The 22,115-nt window shown below is 38.1% G+C and overlaps 1 protein-coding gene across 1 annotated transcript in view; it reads right to left on the bottom strand.

Annotated features, from left to right (window-relative positions):
- The window catches only part of COL19A1 (collagen type XIX alpha 1 chain), a 334,506-nt gene that overhangs the window by 276,130 nt on the left and 36,261 nt on the right, over nucleotides 1-22,115 (bottom strand). The window lies entirely within an intron of this gene.

Here is a 22,115-nt window from a genome sequence, read left to right as displayed (position 1 = left end):
ACTAAAGATTGCAAGAAAAGAAAATCTAGGTATAAAGTTCTATGTAACGCAATATCTCAGTCATATTTTTCTCAGTAAATGTGTAACTTAAGCACTTTTCTCTTTCCTTTTAAAAAAATCTTCTGGTACAGTGTTGTTAAAGCTTGGAGTATATAAAAATGAGTGAAGAGATTACAGTATTAAGTTGTGACATTTCCTTATTCAACAAGATATTCAACAGAAGAAAATCTCAGAATTCACTGCAGTCTGACAAACAGTAGAGATTTATCAAGGAAATAAAATGGTATGACTTGACTTTGTTAGTAGAGAGAGGTACAGAGAATTTTAAAGAACACTAGTAATAAGTAAATGAATATTTTCCAAAGAAGTTTTATCATATTAAATTCTTGCAAATTAGTTCCTAATACTGATTTCCTAGTCCCAACTGAAGACTATGCTAAATATAACGTGGATATTTTAGCTTTATTTTTCACTTTGCTTCTATATAGCTGTTAGCTTTTTCTTGCTTTGTACTATTGTCATACAAACAAATCACATCTTTATATTTTATATTCCCATCAATGAAGATTTCTAATATTGCTTTATATATGTATGTATTCATACAACTGTATTTTAAATCTGATAAGAAAATAAAAGAGACAAACAAAGCACATTTATTCTGGCTTTTATATTTAATCTATGTAATTATTTCCAGTGCTTTTTATTTCATTGTTTGAATTTGAGTTACTGTCTAGTTTCCTTTCATTCAGCCTAAAGGAATTTCCTTCCTATTTCTTGTAGGGCAGATGTGCTAGTCTCAAATTCTGGGGTTTTTTAATCCTTAATTTCACTTTCACTTTTGAAGGATAGTTTTGCTGGATATAGAATTCTTGATTTACAGTCTTTTTCTTTCAAAACTTTGACTATGTCATCCCACTGCCTTCTGGTCTCCATGGTTTCTGATGAGAAGTCAGCTTACTCATATTGAGAACTTCTTGTACATGGTCAACTACTTCTCTCTTGCTGCTGTAAAAATTCTCTCTTTGACTTTTGGCAGTTTGGTTATCATGTGACTTAAGTGTGGATCTCTTTGAGTTTGTCCTTCTTAGAGTCTGTTGAGCTTCCTGAATATATAAATTAATAATTTTTATCAAATTTGAGGAATTTGCATTTCTTATTTCTTCAAATAGTCTTTTTTTACTCTCAACTCCTAGAATTCCTATTATGCATGCTTGCTGGTATCACACAGTCTTGAGACTCTGTTCATTTTTCTTCATTCTTTTTCCCCCTGTGCTGAAGACTAATTGAACTATATTCAAGTTCCTGGATTCTTCTCCCACCTCAGATCAGTTCTTGAGCCACTCCTATAAATTTTTCATTTCTGTTTTATACTTTTCTACTCAAAAATTTGATTTGCTACTTCTTAATAATTTCTATTTATTGATATTCTCTATTTGGTGAGACATCATTCTCATACTTTAGTTCATTACAGTTTCCTTTAGTTATTTAAATATATTTAAAATAGCAGACAAAGTTATTGTTAAGTAAGTTCAATGTCTAGGTTTCCTCAGAAACAGTTTCTATTGGCCACTCTTTTATCTGTGTATGGTTTTACATACATTGTTTTTTGCATATCTTATCATTGTTAATTGAAAAGTAGACATTTAAAATAATGTAATATGGCAACATTGGAAATGAGACTCTACCTATCAATGGTTTGCTGTTGGTGCTGTTTGTTGTCATTATTGTAGATGCTTTTTATTTGCTTAGTCACTTTCCTGGAAAAATTCTGTAAAGTGTGTCTTCTTCATCATGTGTGAATCCTGCAGTCTCTGCTCATTTAGCTTAGTAGTCAACTAATGATTGAATAGTTAAACACCTTTGACCTAAAAGCATCCCAGCCTTTGCCAAAGGCCTGTGTGTGTGTGTGATGGAAAATACCTTAAATGTTCAGGCTGGCAGTTTATAAATCACCTTAGCCTTCGTGTTCTGCTTGTTCAAAGCTTTGAGTTTGGCCAGAGATAAGAGTTTAAGGCCTTTTCAGGCCTTTCCTGAGTTTTCACACAGCCCTGTAACATAGAAACATGTATCTGGAGTCCTACAAATACGCTGGAGCTTTCTAGGGCCTTCTATAGGATGTCTTCTTCCCCCATTTTTTCTTTAAACATTGTTTTGATCAGATTCTTGTTTATTCCAATTATAACTGCTGCCTCAGGCAGTTGCAATATTAAACAATTGCCACAGATTATTTTCAATTAATGTCCAGAGGAAAAGGCGATTCTTACAAGCTCTGATCAGGTTAAATAAAGACCAACCAAGAATTGGGGTTTTTAGGGAACTACCAGGCAGGAAAAATAATAGCAATTCCCTGAAAATGGAGCTTTTAATGAACTTCACACTCTTTCTTCCCTTTCCAGCAGCTGCTAGGCAGCTAGTTTTCACTGTGATTCTGAAGCTACTAGTTTTTAAGCCTACCCTGTGTTGGGGAGACAGGGATATGAATAGGACAAATTAAAATGCCATAAAGCCTGCTAGTCTTACTGAGATTCAATGTTTTTTTTAAAATAATCACTCATTAGATTGTGAAAGCCCCTAAAAAGTTCAGAATATATTGATTTTGACAAATTTTGCCTATGTTGTTATTGCTTTCTTTGAGGAGTAGATTTTCTGAAATCCTTCAGAAATAACAAATTGTTATTTTTAGCCACTAAGTTTTGTAGTGGTTTCTTACAAAGCAAAAGATAATAAAAACATTTTTTCTCTTCATTTTCTACTTAGGATGATAGTCATGCAGTCACCAGTCCTTCTGTTATTAAGACTGAAAGCTCTTTGAAAGCAAGGACAGCATTTAACATATCTTTGTATCACTCACAAAGCCTAAATGCAGTCCCAACAGGGCACTCTATTTGTTGAATGAGTGAGTGATCCAGCAAATGAGAGACAGATACATACTTAATTTTGATATGACACTTTGATGTTTAATAAACAAATACTAAACAGAAGTCGGGTGTGGTGGCTCACACCAGTAATCCCAGCACTTTGGGAGGCTGAGGCGGGCAGATTACTTGAGGTCGGGAGTTAGAGACCTGCCTAGCAAACATAGTAAAACCCTGTTTCTACTAAAAATACAAAAATTAGTCAGGCAGAGTGGCACGTGCCTGTAATCCCAGTTACTCAGTTGGCTGAGGCAGGAGAATTGCTTGAACCCAGGAGGTGAAGGTTGCAGTGAGCCGAGATTGCACCACTGCACTCCAACCTAGGTGACAGAGTAAGACTCCATCTCAAAAAAAAAAAAAAAAAAAAACTAAATAGAATTATTGTTCAATAATTTATAATCTAGTTCAAAAGCTGAAAATATTTTTGCATCTCATGAGTAGTTTCTGCTGTGACAAAAAATAAGAGTATTATCAGTATTAATATATAACAATTTTATTTTAAATTATACATTGAAATAAATTTATATTTAAGAATAATTGATTTTTTAATCTAAGTTTATAATGAATGAAAATCCTTATAATTACTATATTTCCCTTTCAGAAATTGATATTGTGCTTTCAAGTCCAAATATGATTTTGCTTGCCAAGATTATGCTATTTGAAGAAAAACTTCTGCATTTTAAAAATAAAATGTTAAAAAAAAACCTACTCTTACAAACCATGTTTGTTGTTTATACCACACAAGCACAAACACTTAACATGACACAGAATAGTTTCTCTGGGTCTTGCCAAAATTTCTGTTATAAAAGAGGCCATATTGGGTTACCAGAGAGATATAATGACAGCTTGCTATGTCTAAGATATCCATGCTTGAATATTTCGAATTGAGTGTAATTTCCTATAAGAAATCCTATCCATTGCTTATTCAGTGATACTCCCATTAAGAAAAATATCGTTGATCCTTACTTGCTAAGTTCATTCATACATATATATATTGGACTAGAAATTCTCAATGGGATATTTCCTGCCTTCCCTCCATTTAATACATATTGTATGTAGTTCAATGTCATAAATGAAAATTTTATCCACATAAATTAATACTAACCTACATTTGAAGAGCCCAGACTCAGTGAAATTTAAGTGTAATTTATACTTTATTTTAAACTGTCTTCTTTCTACACATTAATTAAGGTCATCTAAATATTCATGGGCCAATGAGGGCACAAGTACATCAGATTAACAAAAAGTTCAATATAAAATCAATATTTTAAAAATACGGCTAACTAAACATCACACAGTCAAACTAAAGTTGGTCGAAGTGCTCCAAGCATGTCAAGGGAAAATTGCTGCTTGGGAGTCCACTTAACACTGGCCTCTGAGGGTGGGAGCCAGCTCTAGATGTAATCTGGAGTGTCTCTGAAGCCTTATAATTCATATATCTTGGATTCCTTTGAACTTATAATTCACTTCAATGTTGTAGAAATCTAAAATGTAGCTTGCATCTGCTCTCTGATATTCTCTATGTACAGCAGTTCTCTGTTTAAACACACAATGGAAGAAAACCATACAAAAGGTTGGGGAAGTAACCAGGGGATCAGAAATAGGACTCCTTAAAAATGACTAATTATAGTACAAGCAGTGTCCAGGTCTCAGAACCACTGCCAGTGAGGCTTTGACCCCAAAAGACATTTATTTCATAAAAATCTTAACATTAAAATGTTTCTTTCTTGGTGTTAAGATTAAGGAAGATTTTTATTTTTTTCTTTACATTTTCTCTACTTTCTCAGTTTTTGCAAGGAGCATGAATTGTGCTGATGATCAGGTTTTTAAAAATTGCAACTATTCCCATCTTGGGAAAAATAACCCTAGCCTCTAATGTGACCAATAAATTATTCCTATATTCTTCAAGGACAGAGATGAGGGAGAACTGACACCTACTGTACCCCCTCACACACCTAAAAAGGCCATATGCCTCAATATGCTGGTGGTGAGGCAAATTCTTTAACAACTGATAACGGCACTAACAAATATTATTTTTTCTATTTTGGTAGATAAAAATTAAGTTGCAGAAGTCTAGAACTCCCAACCTACAGCCTTTATAATAAGTAAATCACTGAAGCCTTAAGAGAAAAAGCAAAACAAAAAACAAAAAACCTTCAAATAAAAACATACCTATGACAATATTTCGTCCACTTACTTAAAACGGAATAGCTAATTACAAAGTTACTAGTAGTAATATACATGGAGTTGGATTAAAAAATCACATTTTATTAACCCTGAAGCAATTCCAATGTATAGGACTTTAAGAATGAATTATATTTGTCCACATTCCATATTAACTTCATTCTGTAGATTTTCTTTCCTAGTTGATTAATGAAAAATTTTTTCTGGTCAAAATTCACTTAAAACCATTAGGAAATACAGATAGAATAAAACCTAAAAGATTTCTGTATTACAGAAAAGATCTTGGCATGAGATAGAGGAAGCATTTGATCACTCTATATTTGTATAATTGTTATTAAATAGACTGTACATTCAACATTCCTCCTAACTATGAAGTGCTTTCACTAACAAGCCAAAACACCTAATTGTCTACTTTTAGAGCTTTCTTCCTGTCTGGAAAATCCTTGTGTTTATAAAACACAAGCTCTGTTAATATTGAGATAGTCCCAAAAAGTCAGTCACACATTACTAACAAACAGTCTAATAATTAATTCTCACCTTGGACAGCACAGAGCAGAGATCTGTGGGAACTGCTATGAAGCAAAGAAGTTTTAAGAGGGAAGACACAGAGAGAGAAGAACAAATCCAGAGCAGGAAGCTCTCCTGAGTTACACAGACAAAGATGAGATGCTGAGTCTTGGGCAGCAAATGTGTCACCTTAAGGCAGTGGGAGTTTGGTAAGAAAGTTCCAAAAAGGAGGGGATGTGAGATGCAAGCAAGATAAACCTTGTCTATTTCTCTCTCCTGTGCTCTGGACTCACATACTTAAGTCCCTAGTGGGCACTCCACGTGGAGGGGAAAGGCATGTAATTAAATAACTGAAATTGAACGTTTTGTATTGCTGCCTCAGCACATCCCTCCACAGGGATTCCACATCTCAATAAAAGACATGGCTATTCACTCAGGTGCTCCACCCAAATCCCTGCAAGTCATTCTTTATTCATGCCTTTCCTTTATTATCCCCCATCCTGTCTAACCCATCAGCAAGTCTTACTGGTTTTTGTGTTTTGTTTTATGGGTTTATTTTTTTTGAGGCAGGGTCTCACTCTGTCACCCAGGCAGGAGAACAGAGGCATGGTCATGGTTCACCGCAGCCTCAACCTCCCAGGCTCAAGTGATCCTCCCACCGCAGCCTCCTGAGTAGCTGGGACTACAGGCACGTGCAGTCATGCCCGGTTAATTTTTTGTATTTTTTTGTAGAGATGGAATTTCACCATGCTTCCTAGGCTGGTCTCAAACTCCTGGCCTCAAGTGATATGTCTGCGTTGGCATCGCCAAGTTCTGGGATTACAGGCATGAGCCACCGCCCCAAGCCCTTACTGTTTTTATCATCAAAACAGATCTTGACTCTGGCTACTTCTCTCCATCTCCACTATCACCACACTAGTCCAAGTGGCCACCATCTCTCCCCAGGACTCCTGTCATAGTGTCCTGATTGTCCTCCTTCTTTCCCTTTCCTTACAGTCTGGCCCGCACATAGCAGCTAGAATGAGCTTTCAAAATCGGACCAGGTCCTTCCCTTACTTATAACCTTCTGAAAGTGTTGCATGGTTCCTAGAATAAGATTCATTTCTCTGACCATGACTCATAAGGTATGATGTGATCTGACTACTGCCTTCCTCTGAGACATCATCTCCTATTCCAGTCTCTGTGCGGCACCCAGGCTCCAGGCACAATGACTTGAGTTTTGTTCCTTGAACACACTGGGCTCATTGAGACCTTGGGGCTTTGTACTTCCTGTTTCCTCTCCTGGGACAGTCTTTCCCAGAGGTCTTCATTTACATCAAGATTACTCAACCCGCCACCCACTGGCCACATGCAGCTCAGGATGGCTTTGAATGCAGCCCAAACACAAATGTGTAAACTTTCTTAAAACATTATGAGATTTTTTGTGTGTGATTTGTTTTAAGCTCATCAGCTATCATTACTGTTAGTATATTTTATGTGTGGTCCAAGACAATTCTTCTTCGTGCAATGTGGCTCAGGGAAGCCAAAAAATTAGACACCCTTGATTCAGATGACTTTTCCTTATTGTTCAGGTCTCAGCTCAAATATCACTTCCCTTGAACGGGCTAAGGTTGTCCTCGCCCTAGTCACTATCTAACACATTACTTTGTTCTATTTTCTTCATAGGCTTGTGCCTACCTGAGTTTTTAAGAATTATTGGTCTATGTATTTATTGCCCGTTTTGTGGAATGTGATTTCCACAAAAACAGGGTCCTGCAAGACTTGTGGCTGTAAATCAAGCATCTAGACTAGTACCTTGCATATAGGAAGCAGTCATAAAAATTTGTTCCATTCATGAAAATCCACAATGATGCCTATAACCAGTGTTAGTAGGTGCTCAACACTTGTATTCAGCATAAAATCTATGTTATCTTGCATAAGGCCTTAACACGGAGGCCTGAGACTGCGCTATATTGCATTTATCAGGAAAACAACAGATGGAAAAGTCAAATCCTATGTGATTCTAAAGCAGGTAATCAAAAACTTTGATAGAAAAAGAAGTTCGTTAACAAATACATCAGTTTCTTAATTTCAAAAAGAAGTTTAAAATCTCTACAGGCTGAAGCAAAATATAATAGCTGCTCCCAGATTTCACCAAAAGTGTCTTCATAGAAGTCTTCCAGTCCTTGGAAATGTGTTAGTCATAAGAAACTACACATCATGGTTTCCTGTAGTTCTATACTCCTAAAGCTGAAAAGGACTTTGAGAAATTTAGATCAATCATCTCACTTCATAAATGAGGAATTAAAGCTGCAGACATTAAATAACTACCTCACCTTCACTCTGCCAGAGGTCAGGTTGAAACTTGAACTCATGACTTTTAATTCCAAGGTTAGTTTCTTCCAATGTATCAGGTTGCTTGTATCTTTTTGGTTAAGAATAAAATTTCCCTCATCATTACCAACCTGACTTAAAAGTAATATTTTGGCACTATGAGGGGAAAAATGTCTCTATTTTCCTAAGCATTAGGGAGAGATATAAGTAAATATATTAATTTCAATAAATGAATAAATAAAATGTTTACAATCACACTATAATATTAACAACAACAATTAATCATATTTTGCGCTCCAAGCAAAGTATTTATTCTGACATTTGCACACCCTAGGTGACTAGTAGCCCTGAAAGGTAAATTATTACAGTTCCTTCCTCTAATGATATTTTGAGCATAGATCAGGAAGTATCACAAAACACACAGTTATGACTTCAAAATAGAAATTACTGCCTTTTGGATTTTGGAAAAGATAACCATGCTAAAGAAGATGAAAACACATCAGGAATATTTTATCTCTATCCCTTAGATCATTTTCTAGAAAAATTAGAAGTTTTCACCAAGCATTTCTTTTCTTTTTAATATTAATTGTTATTTAAGTTTTGGGGTACATGTGCAGGATGCACAGGTTTGTTACATAGGTAAACGTGTGCCATGGTTTATCAAGCATTTCCTTAAAGATGAGTGTAATTTAAAGACGGGCGCGGTGGCTCATGCCTGTAATCTCAGCACTTTGGAAGGCCGAGGTGGGTGGATCACGAGATCAGGAGATCGATGGAGACCATCCTGGCTAACACGGTGAAATCCCGTCTCTACTAAAAACACAAATATTAGCCAGGCGTGGTGGCGGGCGCCTGTAGTGAGGCAGGAGAACAGCGTGAACCCGGGAGGCGGAGCCTGCAGTAGGCGGAGATGGGGCCATTGCAGTCCAGCCTGGGCGACAGTAATCTGTCAAGATGAGTGTAACTTTCAGGAAGTAGTAGTGAAAATTATGAGAACAGTATGTATACTAGAAACTAGGTAATGTGAAGAAAGGTAAAAAGTGTTCTGATAAATAGTACCTCTGTATATCTTTTCCTAATGAAAAATAATACACTGGGATTTTAATACTTTGGGAAGAAAAACAGTAGAATGGTAACCTAACTAAAAGATAAGTAATTTCTTAAAACGTGAAAATAATGATCATGTGACAATCTCAAATAATCATGGAAAGAAAGAGAAACTTTTACACCAATCCTACATGATGGTTTTCCTGGTATACAGTAAACTTGCATTCTATTCATTCCCTGAGTTGTGAAATCAGGGCCTGGCATTGCTATCTACAAAGTTAACTTAATGAAGGTGAAGTATCTGGTCTCCCAGGGACAGAGGGTATCAACTGAACAAATAATGAACATTCCCCGCTGTACAATTAATGAGAAGACAATAAAAACTGCCTTAAGAGGATAAACTTTGCTTTTCATACTCCCTTCCAGATGGTTAGCATTGTAAGCATGACAAAGCCGGGGAAAAGCAGAAAATTTTAAAATTCATTCACTATTTTAAAATATGCTCATATTTATTGACTGTTGATTTATGGGGAGATAGAAACAGACAGTAGGTTGCATTTATTCTCCATGACTAGGCCCTGGTGGGTTGTTGTCAAGAAAAATAAAGACAATAATGAAGCTTATAAATTTGTTTGCTTCTTAGCATATTAAGTAATTAGCAATTTCATTGTATAGCAAGCTCAAATTTTATGTTTTTGTTCAGTGTTCCTAAAAGAAACACAGTTTGTAATATGGTTACATCTCTGTGTAGTAACAGCTCTGTTTCAAATATACAAAAAGGCAAGGATAAAACCAAGCTGCAAAACAAGAAAAGATTAGGAAGAAAAATTCATGATTACCAGTATCCTGTTGGTTCTTTTGCTTAAATAAATAATAAAGAATGCGAGACAATAACTAAAATATAAAAAAAGAACAAAGATGAAGAAACTTTTGTAATTTCAGTGCTCATAAACTGAAAAGCAAGATGACATTATTATTCTAGAGAAATTTCATTTTGTAAATGATGTTCTAAAAATTGAGTGTGAGATATATTTACATAGCAAAGTGTTTAAAAAGTTTAATTACTGATTACAGTGGTTCCGGAGGTAATTCTTCAACCAGCTCAAAGCATAAGCCTTGAAGCAAAGTGCTATTTTGATAGAGCTAGAGTGAATTTTCCAGATCATATTTAACAAGACCAAGTTTTATTTATTTATTTAACAGGACCAAGCTTTATTTAATTTTGCTTATTAAATCAAATGGCTAAATGGAAAAAAATCTATTTTTAAATATCAAGAACTGGCTTCCAAATTCATTCTGCCATTCTGAATAAGTGTGAGGCAGGGTTTAGGAAGAACTTCCGTATTTACAAGTATCAGTGAGGCCTCTGACTTGCTGAATATCTTCCAGGAAGAGAAATGAAATATGATACAAGTTACATTTCCTGCGAGTGAAGTGAGAGATGCTTGGAGTTTATAGTAAGTCATTTCTTTCCCAGCTGACACCCACCATCACCTGTCAGTTACAAGCAATTTGGCTAGCAGGGCCTAGAGGGTTTGTCTGAAATGCCTTCCTCCGAGGCTGGGTGATGATGTTGGAGTTCCACAGCCACAGAGACTCTGAAATCTTAGCCCTTTTGTGTTTGCTGAGGGGATTCAGGCAGATAGGTTGTTAATGGGAAAACAAAGCTTGGATGACTCTCTAATAATCTCACGCTTGATCTGATTAGCACTAGTTCAATGTGGCACCGTAAACGACTTTCCATTGAAAACAAGTCCCCCTACTGGATGCCATCCAGATAACAAAAACCAAGGATAAATTAGACAGTCTGCTCTTTAGAAATGAGGATACTTTGAAGTTTAGTTTTTTCTGGTGTCCCTTAGCCAGAAAAGGTTTCTTTTAAACCCTGGAATAAACCCAAACCTGCTCCCAAAAGGTCCTCTATATTCTGAAGTATCCTTGGGTCTGAGAGCTCAACTGTTGCTTTAGGATCAGCCTAGGGGGTCCTAGACCTAATTGAAAGCTGTGATTTTCCCAATGGCATATGCACTCAGCTGGTTTTTCCTAGCATGTAATGCTACTGCTACTACACCTCCATTTTTTTTTAATATGAATAAAGTTCAAATCCCTCATGCCAACAAGTAAGACCTTTCAGAATAGCCCACACTTTCAAGGCTTCTCCACCTCCAGACATTCTTCTCACCTGTGTTCATCAACCACATGGGATTTCTCACTATTCCTCAAATGGTTTTGACCTTTAAAACTGCCATGATGCTCCCTCTAACCACCACAACACACATTGGCCCCTTGGCTCACCTGGTAAATTCACACTTTGAACCTCAACTTTTCACTTCCTCTATGAAGCTTTTCCTGGCTTCATCTGTTCTCTCAGAGTTTATCATACCTATATCTAAAAATTGCTATCATATTCCATAACAGCTCATTTTTGGCCTCTCCTTCCAAACAGAAATTCAATGGCGGGGACTGTGTCTATTCATCATTAAATTCTCAGGGTTTAGCATATAGTATTTATTATCATTTGGGAACGGAATGAAATACTTTGTTAGAATTTCTTCTTTCACTGTCATCAAAGCTGAACATAGAAATAATAATGACAATATACCATAAAATATTTTTTCTTGATATAACCCTCTTAACCAAAAGAAACTTTATATTCTTATCATGGATAAATCAGAAGAGAGAGGCAAACATGAGGATAACAGAGAGAATTGCCTAGTATCCATATCTTTTATTTTCAAATCTTTTGAGACAGGGTCTCACTCTGTCACTCAGGCTGGAGTGCAGTGGCACGATCAGGGTTCACTGCAGCCTCAACCTCCCCAGGCTGAAGCGATCATCCCACCTGAGGCTCCTGAGTAGCTGTGACTACAGGCCTACACCACCACACCTGGCTAATTTTTTTGTATTTTATAGAGACAGGGTTTTGCTATGTTGCTCAAGCTGGTCTCCAACTCCTGGGCTCAAGCGATCTGCCTGCCTCAGCCTCCCAAAGTGCTAGGATTACAGGTGTGAGCCACCGTGCCTGGCTTCTACTGGCTTTTGAACCTCACAAATGATGGTGAGCCAGAAGTTGATAGGATTATATTTGTTAAACACTCTGTGAGGCTCTGTGCCCAAGATACACTACCTCAGGGCCCAGAGGACAGTTAGAGAACGGGTCTTTAGATCTCTGCCACCAGCTTCCAAAGCACACGTGCACACCTCACTCAATCATAAGCCACAGGGTAACTCTGGCACCTGTGAGCCAAGAATGAGCAGCCATGAGCAGAAGTTGGTTGGGTCTCACAGAGTAGCATTTTCATGCAGAGAACTCCCAGCAATGGCAATGGCAACATGCATTGATAAGAAAATTAGAAAACAAGAAGAAAAGCATATCTGCTTTTGAACATGAACACGTGCACATCAATTTTGGAGCTTCCAGAAATAACAAGAGTAGGTTTTAAGCAGTTATGTATGTAGAAAGTAGAAGTCATATCAATTTATGCATTGATGTTAATATAATATCATCTAAATCCACATATTAATGAGGCCTGAGAACATTTAGATTACACAAGTCAGAATGAGATCAGAATTACATAAGAATTATAGAAAAAGTGGTATTGGACCACCAAAAAAAGAAGGAAACTTGAAGGACATTAGTGAGAGCTGAGTGTAGAATGTAGCATGTGTACTAAGCTTTCTAGGATACATAGATTCCAATGGACAGAAAAGATGGGCATGGTATGACAGAGAGAGACAGAAATGGGTTCACAAAGGAAGTTTAGTGCAACACCTAGGTCAACACTGGCATTGAAGATAGGACAGCTGTCACTGGCAACTATGAGGGAGAAATTTCCATAGTGTTCAAGAAGTCCTAGTCAGATTTTAATGGGCTAAGGGATGTGTGAAGAAGTAAAAGTGGACAGTAACGTTGTTCCTTTAAGAAGTTTCTGAGTAAAGGGGACTGCCCAGGGGAAAATGTTTCTATAATAGGGAAGGATTAAGTATATATTTGTAGAGTAAGAGGCCAGGATACTGTAGAGAGGAGCACTGAAGACCCAAGAGCAGGGGGATCATGGGTGGATCAAGGTCTTAGAGGAGGCTGGCTAGGGGAGGATTAAGAGCACAAGTGAAGGGGTTAACCTTTGAAAGAAGGAAGGTTGCCTCCAGGGAGAACAGCTGAAACTAAGAAATTATGAAGTAGAGAGAAGTTGTTGAGATTGTTCAAATAAGAAAAATAACTTGAACACAAAACATCTGGTCAACTCAGTCTCATATTCAACCAACCAGATGTTAATTCTGCATGGCATCACCACATGTGTTCATATTAACATTTTCCACTGAACTTATGATTGTTTCCAAATTACTTAGATATAGCCATGGTGAAAGGAATTAAGTCAATTATTTGAATATTTTATTACTTTAGTCTAAAATTATAAACATGTCACCTAATTTGGAAAAAAAAAGTGTCATATGAAATTGTAAGGCTGACCTAAATAAAATAATGAACAAGATGTAGGAAACTTACATGAATCACATAAAATAACATAAACTAGCTTTTCTGCTACCATGTTTATTTTCTAATTAGCATTTGTGGCTAAGTTGAAAGAATTGAAATGACAATAAAGTAATGATTTATCCGTTGGCACAATTATTCTTCCTTGGTTGACATGGATTTCAAAGTTTATTATTGAGATTATAACTATATCCTACAATCTGATTGTGTCTAAGAAGGAGGATTTGACTATTTAATGCTATTTTATGATACATAGAGTCCAATCAGCCTACAGAAACATCTTTAGAGTTGTTATAAAGTTATGCTGAAGCACTAGTACAACAAAGCATCATGCACTAAGGTCAATTCTCTAATTCATAAATTTAAGGCCATGCTTATTTGAAGGTTTACAACTATTATAAAAGCAACACATTTGCTACCACCTAAGTATAATAACTAATTAGTCCTCATAGCATTTTTATGAGCCAAATTAAGATTAAAGATAGGACTGAAGTACATGCTTACATGCCTTTCTTTTGTACATTCTGAAAACCTGCAGTGTACACTGCACAGATACATTCACACAACCCTACCAGGCAAAAAGCTCTGCTGTCCCTTATAAGATTGATTCACTGGATAAAGGAATGATTGGAAAAAGGAAAAATCTAATATATTATGCAACAATAGAGGCAGATTAATCAATGCCTTTTAGACTGACCCAAGTAATTATCAAAACAGAGCACTGTAGTTTCATTGCTTTATGAGAACATTTGCTTTATTATGACTCCTAAGTAGTACATTTAGCTGGTACCTCACTACTATCAAAGTAAATGACATACAGACATAATAAGATAAGATAATTTACGTGCAATTAGCCATAATAAAGTAGAAATTAATTCTGGATTTGGAGACAGAAGAACTGAGTTCTAGACACAACTGTTTATTATTTTTGAAATTTTAGGTGAATTACTTAATGTCATTGAACCTTATTTTTCATCTATAAAATGGTGATACAGTACTACATCATAGAAGTCATTGTGGTACCATTGATACAAGAAGGCAAAATTCCTTTGTAAATCATATAACATTCATAAATGTAAGGTGGTATTATAAGAATAATTATCATTGTTGGAAACTGGGTAGTCACATGTGCCTTGTCCTTAAGTCTTCTTTGGTGAAAAGATCTAGTATCAGAGTAAAAGTAAGGTGCCTTCTTTTTTGAGGTGCTGGTGAAAAGAAATTCTTGGTTGCCTAAAATATGCAAGTAGCTGTACCAATAAATTTCAAATACTCCTTCAATTTAAACTTAAGATCATATCAATTCAACTAGCACTAAACACCACTGTGTGTCAGGTACCATGAGGGACACAAACATGAATCAGTTGGATGTAATCTCTACTCTGTAAGGCTCATATATCTGAACAATTACCTGCCTGGCCAAAGAATGGAAGTTCTGATGTAAGCAATGGAGTCTAAAGAAAAATAATACCTTTCTGATTATATGATACAATATGAGAGACCTATTATGTATTTTGAATGACCACAGACTTTCATTAGAACTTAAGCCATCTGGATGCTGTGAGGAAAATTGTATATCAGTTCTTCAAAATTTTTGCCAGGGGCTTATGTAATGTTTGTGAGCATCAGAGAAAATCAAACTGCCTGCCACTTTGAATATGGATAAATTGGGTTGTCAATGTTTTCCTCAGATATAAATTATCTCATATAATTATATTGATTGAATTTTTCCATGTCTTAACCTCCTAGGGCCTTCCCTCCCCTTGGATGTCTTTCCTCTCCCCAGAACTTGATTCATTTCTGACTCTCAGTAGTCTCTTCAGTCTTCAAAGCCTAGTTTAAATCCCACAGTCTTCAAGATTTTTTTATCATCCCAAATATAAGGGATTTTGTCCTTATATTTGTCCCCCTGAACATTTAAAGCATTAACTCTATGCTTATAATTATAATTATAATTAAGTTTGTCTTCATTTCTTGCCCGTAAGAGGAGATATCACACACTCCCTAGAGGAAAGAACCATATCTTATAGTTCTTTCTGCAAACTCTTTACTAATGTTCTGTCCTGTGTTTTAACAAGACAAGTGAAAAACTACTCCTTTTTTCCTCAGAAATGAGAACCTACCCTCTTTTCCTTAGAAAGTTTATGTACACTTCAGACTAGAAAATGGATAAGTTTGTAAATGAATTGCAGCTTCTCACTTTCATTCCATTTTATGTGAGCCTTTTTTGGGTAATTTAATTGTTAAGAATACATTCTTTGAAGGCAATAATAGTGACATTATCGTTTCTTACTATAAGAACTTTAGTTTCTTAAATATATAAATCAGTTTATGGTTTTTCCATTTTAACTCATGTGAAACACAAAAATATTTTAATTTTATAAGATTTTATCTACTAATGTTCACAAATAGACATTAAACTTAAAACATTTCTGTACCTTTTAAACAAACTTATTTCTCTCTGGCTAACAAATGAATGTTCAAGTCCAAGAAAAAACTTTAAGTCATATGAATGTTGTAGAATTTATACACATATGATTAATTACTGATATGTTCTACTTTTCCCAATCTGAATTATATGAAATCTGAAAGAGGAAAATCACAACTTACTTAAATTTGATGATGATAACATCCAATGTTTCCAAAACCGGTAAAAATACTGAACTAATAATATTTCATATTATATTACATCTTAATAGCTATTTCTACACTAAGAAATTTATTGCTGCCTATTAGCAATTCTGAATTTTCTAGAAAAAATAAAATAGGTACTTTTGACTATTGAGAAGTAAATATTTGTATATGTTCTTTCCATTTAAAAAAAGTGTGACTTTATGACTTACAACCTCAGATTCTTGGTATGCCAAACTGCAATGAAGGAAATACAGTGACGACATAATCATGTGTAACAGTCATACAATCTCATAAAACAGCTGGACAACTTTGTAACTAAGTCACCTATCCTTATATAGGAAAATTCCTATCTACACAATGAAGGAATGCCCCAAATGAAAACCCAAGGGATGCATAAATAGGCATTCTCTAGAGCTTAATGGAATTGTAAAGTAATCCTTCTAAAACACTCAGCAAGTAGACGATTCGATATCAGAGTTCTGAACAAGTTTTCAGCCTCTGAATTTGTTTTGAGAACTTGGAGAGGACTCAAAGAAGAGCAATATAAATGAACCATGTGTTACAAAATAGTCCCTTAAGAGGGAAGGAATGAAAACATTGAAAATTAGCCTTGTGTGTGATGCTTAAGGAAGTTTAGCCTTTATAAGGGGTGAGATTTGAGTCATGCAGTCTACGCTTGAACGATAGAAGGCAATACATCTCAGTTGCCTTCTATGAAGGCAAAGCAAGGGGAAGCGTAGCTTTTCCTTGCACTGTGTATCTTTCTAGCAGGTTCCAGGAAGGAAAGACTAGATCCGCATTCTTTCACCAACGTAAGCTCAGAACCTAGCAAAGTGCCTGGGCCATAGTGATGCTCAACAAATGCTTGCTGAGTAAAAGGATAAGCTCTAGACTAGACTGCATTCATTTCAGTGACTTACCGAATGCTACCTCTTATTCACCCTTTAGCAAAACAGAAACATTTTAGGAACTTCTATGAAAATTATACAGTAAACTACAGCTTCTATTTGTAACTGCACAAGTTTTAAGTTAAACAAAACACAAAATCTTAACATGATAATGCCTAGTGCTACAGAAGATATTGGAAAATATGCAGAATACATGGAGAAAACAATGATTGAACATAATTTGTAGTATATCTCAAGATCCCTAAAAATGAACAAGTAATTTTATTTCTAAAAATCAATTATATGAAAATAATCCTAAATACAGAAAAAATCAACTTTCTCGTATGTTGTAGTGTTATTTAGAAAGATAAAAACCAGCTGGGTGCAGTGGCTCACGTGTGTAATCCCAGCACTTTGGGAGGCCAAGGCGGGTGGATCACCTGAGGTCAGGAGTTTGAGACCAGCCTGGTTAACATGGTGAAACCCTGTCTCTACTAAAAATACAAAAATTAGCCAGGCGTCGTGATGCGCGCCTGTAATCATAGCTACTCAGGAGGCTGAGGCAGGAGAATCGTTTGAAACCAGGAGGTGGAGGTTGCAGTGAATCGAGATGGTGCCACTGCACTCTAGCCTGGGCAACAGAATGAGACTCCATCTCAGATAATAATAAAAATAATAATAATCTGAAAATGGTGTAAAGATCTGTGTAGAAAAGGTAGTCCCAAGGGATAAATCATTCAACAGTAGAAAACACAAGGTAAAAATCATGCTACAACACATATAACAGTTTTGTCCATATTTAGGATTATTTTCAAGGGAACTGTTAAAGTCCAGAGTTCAAATATTTCTGAAAAACATTACACAGCTTCCAAATTTATAGTTTGGGTTTCCTACTTGCTGAAGATTATTATGCTATCCCATAAATACTGAAGAAATGGACATGAATTTAAAGCCAACAAAACTCATAAAACCCCTCAGCCTGCGCCACCTCTAAGTGTACAATGACGTTGTAAGGAACACGGCTGTGCTTTGGTCAAGGATAGGCCGAGGTAAACATTCAGAGTGACTCAGTGAGTTTAGAGCATAGGCATATAACTCCACTTGTTATCACAGCCATGTAGCCATAACATAGGAAGGCCATCCCTTGGCCCTACGCCACTATTGTCTGTGAAAGGTATAATTGCCCTGCTGACACTGTACAAGTGCACTTGCACTCAGAGAAAAACAGAGTCAAAGCTGTCCATCTTTGCAGATGAACAGTGGGGAGCCAGGACACAGCTCAGCTCACTCATGCCCAGGGAAAGAGTTAAGCTGCTGACCCTGAAGGGAGAGCTGTCCATGCAGCTGTGTGTGGGAGCCACTGGATGAAGCAGCCAAGACAAGGTGAACAGTGTGGGAGACCTAGTGTGTGTAAGCTGCCGATGAGAGAGCTGCTGAATAAAACTACCTTTCACCTGCCTACAGCCCTCCAAGTGTTCTTTTAGCTCTCTGCTCACCCACCCACTCCCTTCAGACCTCAGCATGAGCTGGAACCTGACCCCAGCATAACATTTGGCGTAGTCATGGACCTGACAATTGGCATAGTTGGCAGGATACGGTGAGTGAGTCTTTGGCCCCTGAAGGCTCCTGGGTTGGCTATGTGGCTGCAGCATGGGCTGTGGTACCTGGTGTCAGTGGTGCTGCCTGGATGGGCCCCAGTGGAAATGTGGGAGGCAGTTGATGCGTCTCCTGCAAGTGTGGAGAAAGCACCAAGGCAACTGGAAGCACACAGCACAGAGAAGGAACGCACCTTCACCAGCAGAGTTGGATAGGCATTTCTGACTGCACTGTGTGAAATATATACTCAGTCCCAGAGATAAGGGACCTCCCAGTGCAAGCCGTGTGCCTGGGGACCCAAATGCACAGCTTGAAGCAAAACCTGGGGGTGAGGGACGTCCAGGTACAAGCAGGGCACTTGGAGGCCCAGATAAACAGCCTGGAACAGGAGTTAGCAAGAGCTGTTAGTGCGACCTTGAGCCCGTCCTCCAGGCTGGACAGTCCCATTTGGTCTGATCCTGAGGAGGAGGGGGCTCCACCACTGCAGGCTCACCCTATGATCTGTCAGAAGGTACAACATGACCATCCGATGGGAACCCAGTGGAGAGGCCTGGGGCCCCCCACAGTGGTGGAACACACCTCTTACAGTGCTCACACACCCACTGAGTTGTTAGAGTCAGGTAAACAGTGTCAGCAGCACCCAGTGCCCCTCCCTGCCTGGCTACTCCATCTTTGGCACAAGGGGGCTGGCAGCATTTCTTGCTCCACCTCCGAGATGGAAAAGCTAGGCTTTTATCACAACTCACCCCTCCCTTCGTCAGTGGCCGTAGCTGTGCCAATAGTTGGCACAAGGGCATGGTGAACACACATTAATTGAGTGGCTAATGGCAGCCATACGGACTGTTTGGAATGATGCTGGAGAGATACTAGAAACTATGAGTAAATGGTGATCATATACTCATTTCGTGCAAATACTCTGGAAGATGGGTATAGAGCAGACCGTTTGACTTGAATACCTGGGGGCCAGATGATGAACGCTTTCCCTCCCATATGAGAGATCTTGTGCTGGGCTCAGGGCCCACGAGTGCTTTTGGCTCTCTGGCTGCTGTTCTCACCCCATATGTAGGGGGCTGCCTACATGAAGTGACTACTGCTATGGCAGCCCTCGGGGAGGCAGAAGGCTGTCAGTTTGCCTTCTTAGGAGGTTGATAATGGACTTTCACAGTGTTGCTGCAGGGCTATATGCATAGCCCCACCATGTGTCATGATCTTATTAATGATGTTATGTTAACCTCTGATTCTCTTGCAGATTTAGAAGCGGCAACGCTCTTCTTGCCTAGGATTGGAATGATATTGCTGAGACAGTCTTTCTGGTAGCCAAGCAGGCTAGTTAGCAGGCACAAGCCCTACAGGTAATTGACCAGAGGTGCCCATTTAAGCTAGATGTGCCTGTGACCACAGAGAGTTTCAGTTAGGGCCTATGGCAGTGCACGGGGCACCTGAGAATGCCAGTAGGCTTTTGGTCCCAACTATGGAAGGGAGCTGAGCTCTGGTATTCCTTGATAGAAAAGCAGTTAGTAATAGCAGGATGGGTGCATTCACGGATAACAACCCCCCGGATTGGGAAGCAGTTAGCAAGTGCATATGCTGCCTTTCAGGCTCATAAAAGCATGGCAGAATGGGCTATAGTCATCGTGCAGAGTATACCCAACAGCATGGTAGGTACACTCATGGGTAACGACCCCCTGGATAGGGAAGGTGCAGACATCCACTTTAGCGAAGTGGGGCCCCTACTTGCAGCAGTGATATATGCTGAGTACAAGTCCCTTAGCAGCAGATTTACAAAAGGTCTTGAAGCCTATCGTCCTAATGCAAGATAAGGCCATGGAGCCTGAGGCACCCCCGCCATTCCTGATGGGGCATGGTATACAGATAGGTCTAGCCAGAGGACTGCTGCTGTCTTGATTGCTGCTGCAGTCTAGCCTAACACTGACACCATATGGTTTAAAACCAGGTATAGATAAAGTAGTTAATAAATTGAACTCAAGGCAGTGTAGATAGTGATCACCAAGGAGGTGACACCTGTGGTAATCTGCACTGATGCTGGGCAGTTTATCAAGGCTTAACCTTGTGGTTCATTACCTGAAAGTTACATAATTAGCTAGTTAGTCACTGACCCATGTAGGGCCAGGCCATGTGGCCAGATCTATGAGAGGAAGGATGACCTTCTACAACCAGGTAAAGGGATGAACAGTAATCTGTTATTGCCTGCCCCAACAACCCTAAAGGTAGGGAAACGACAACAAAAAAACCTGGTGTTGGCCATGAACCCTCCAAGCCCCTCACTGCAGATGGTTGGCTATTGTGGCCCCCTGTGGGGACAGTCTGCAGTGTAATTTACAAGTTACTCCTTGGATATTTAGAATGTGGCCTCCACAATTAATCGTTGGCAGGGGAATGGCCGGGGAAGGGACCATCCTCCAGGGAACATATATGCTGTCTGTGTGACCTCTCATAAGCTTCCCTATAACTTTAGCATGGGTTCAGGACACAAAAGAACCATGGGCAACTGATAAGGTGTGACACCATTGCCCAGGGCAGAAGCCCTTGGTTACTGCATTGTTATCCAGAGATAAAAGGTGACTTGAATTTTGCCTGAGACTCACGATTTACCCTTGTTAGTACCTGTGTCGTGGACCTGACAGATGTCTATCTGGAAGGCCCCTGCAAAAGCAGTCTTTGGGAGTTTTACATTAAGCAAGGCCCAAGGCATTGAAAATGCCTAACAGGTATCAGACCAACATACTTATTAGGTCTCTCCTCTCATGAATCTCACCTGAGTTATGCCAGAACAATAAAAGCAAGCTCAGGCACAGAAAGCATCCACATTTTCCATATAAAATAGTATCTGCCTTTTCCCATGCTGACTGCAAAGCAGCTTATTTACAAATATATAAATAGCTGCAACTTTACTCCAGCCTCATTGAAAAATCAAAATGGCGTCATGCAAGAGAAGCATCCTAGCATACTTGGCTCAACAAGTGAAATGTAAGTGGAAATGAGCCAGGCTACTTGACACTCACGGGGCAGCTCAACCAGATACCCCCAGTTTCCTATAGTGGAGGTACCAGAGTTCTGCTCCACAGAACCAGAGAATTCACTTACATTCATTACCCATGGATTGGGCAGTGATTTCGAACCCAAAATTCAGAAAACAAATTCCAAGTCATGCCTAATATTTATAATCACATGAATTCAAAAAGAAATAGCATTGTCTAAACGTGGCAGCAAGTTTTCCAATGTAGCTACTTAAAATTAGCTAAGTCTTCTCACATGCAGTCCAGTGAATTTTAAAAGGTTTCACTCCAATCCTTTTGCCATCTGGCCAGAATTACAGGGGTTTAAATCCAAAAGAAGGTGGGGAGAGAAAATGCATCTTAATTTTTAAACAGAATGTATTGCTTTTCTTAAATTTATTAATTAAAGTTATCTACTACTAGTTAAGAAACATCTAAATATATACATGTAAGAAATATTGCGCTTTTCATCTTTCCTTTATGGCATATGCATACCTAAGCATGGAACTGCTGTGCCCTGAGA

Source organism: Chlorocebus sabaeus, chromosome 17 (genome assembly GCF_047675955.1).
Source record: "Chlorocebus sabaeus isolate Y175 chromosome 17, mChlSab1.0.hap1, whole genome shotgun sequence".
NCBI classification, from domain to species: Eukaryota; Metazoa; Chordata; class Mammalia; order Primates; family Cercopithecidae; genus Chlorocebus; species Chlorocebus sabaeus.
Note: the sequence above shows the minus strand (reverse complement) of the source record. Positions and strands in the feature narration are given on the sequence as shown.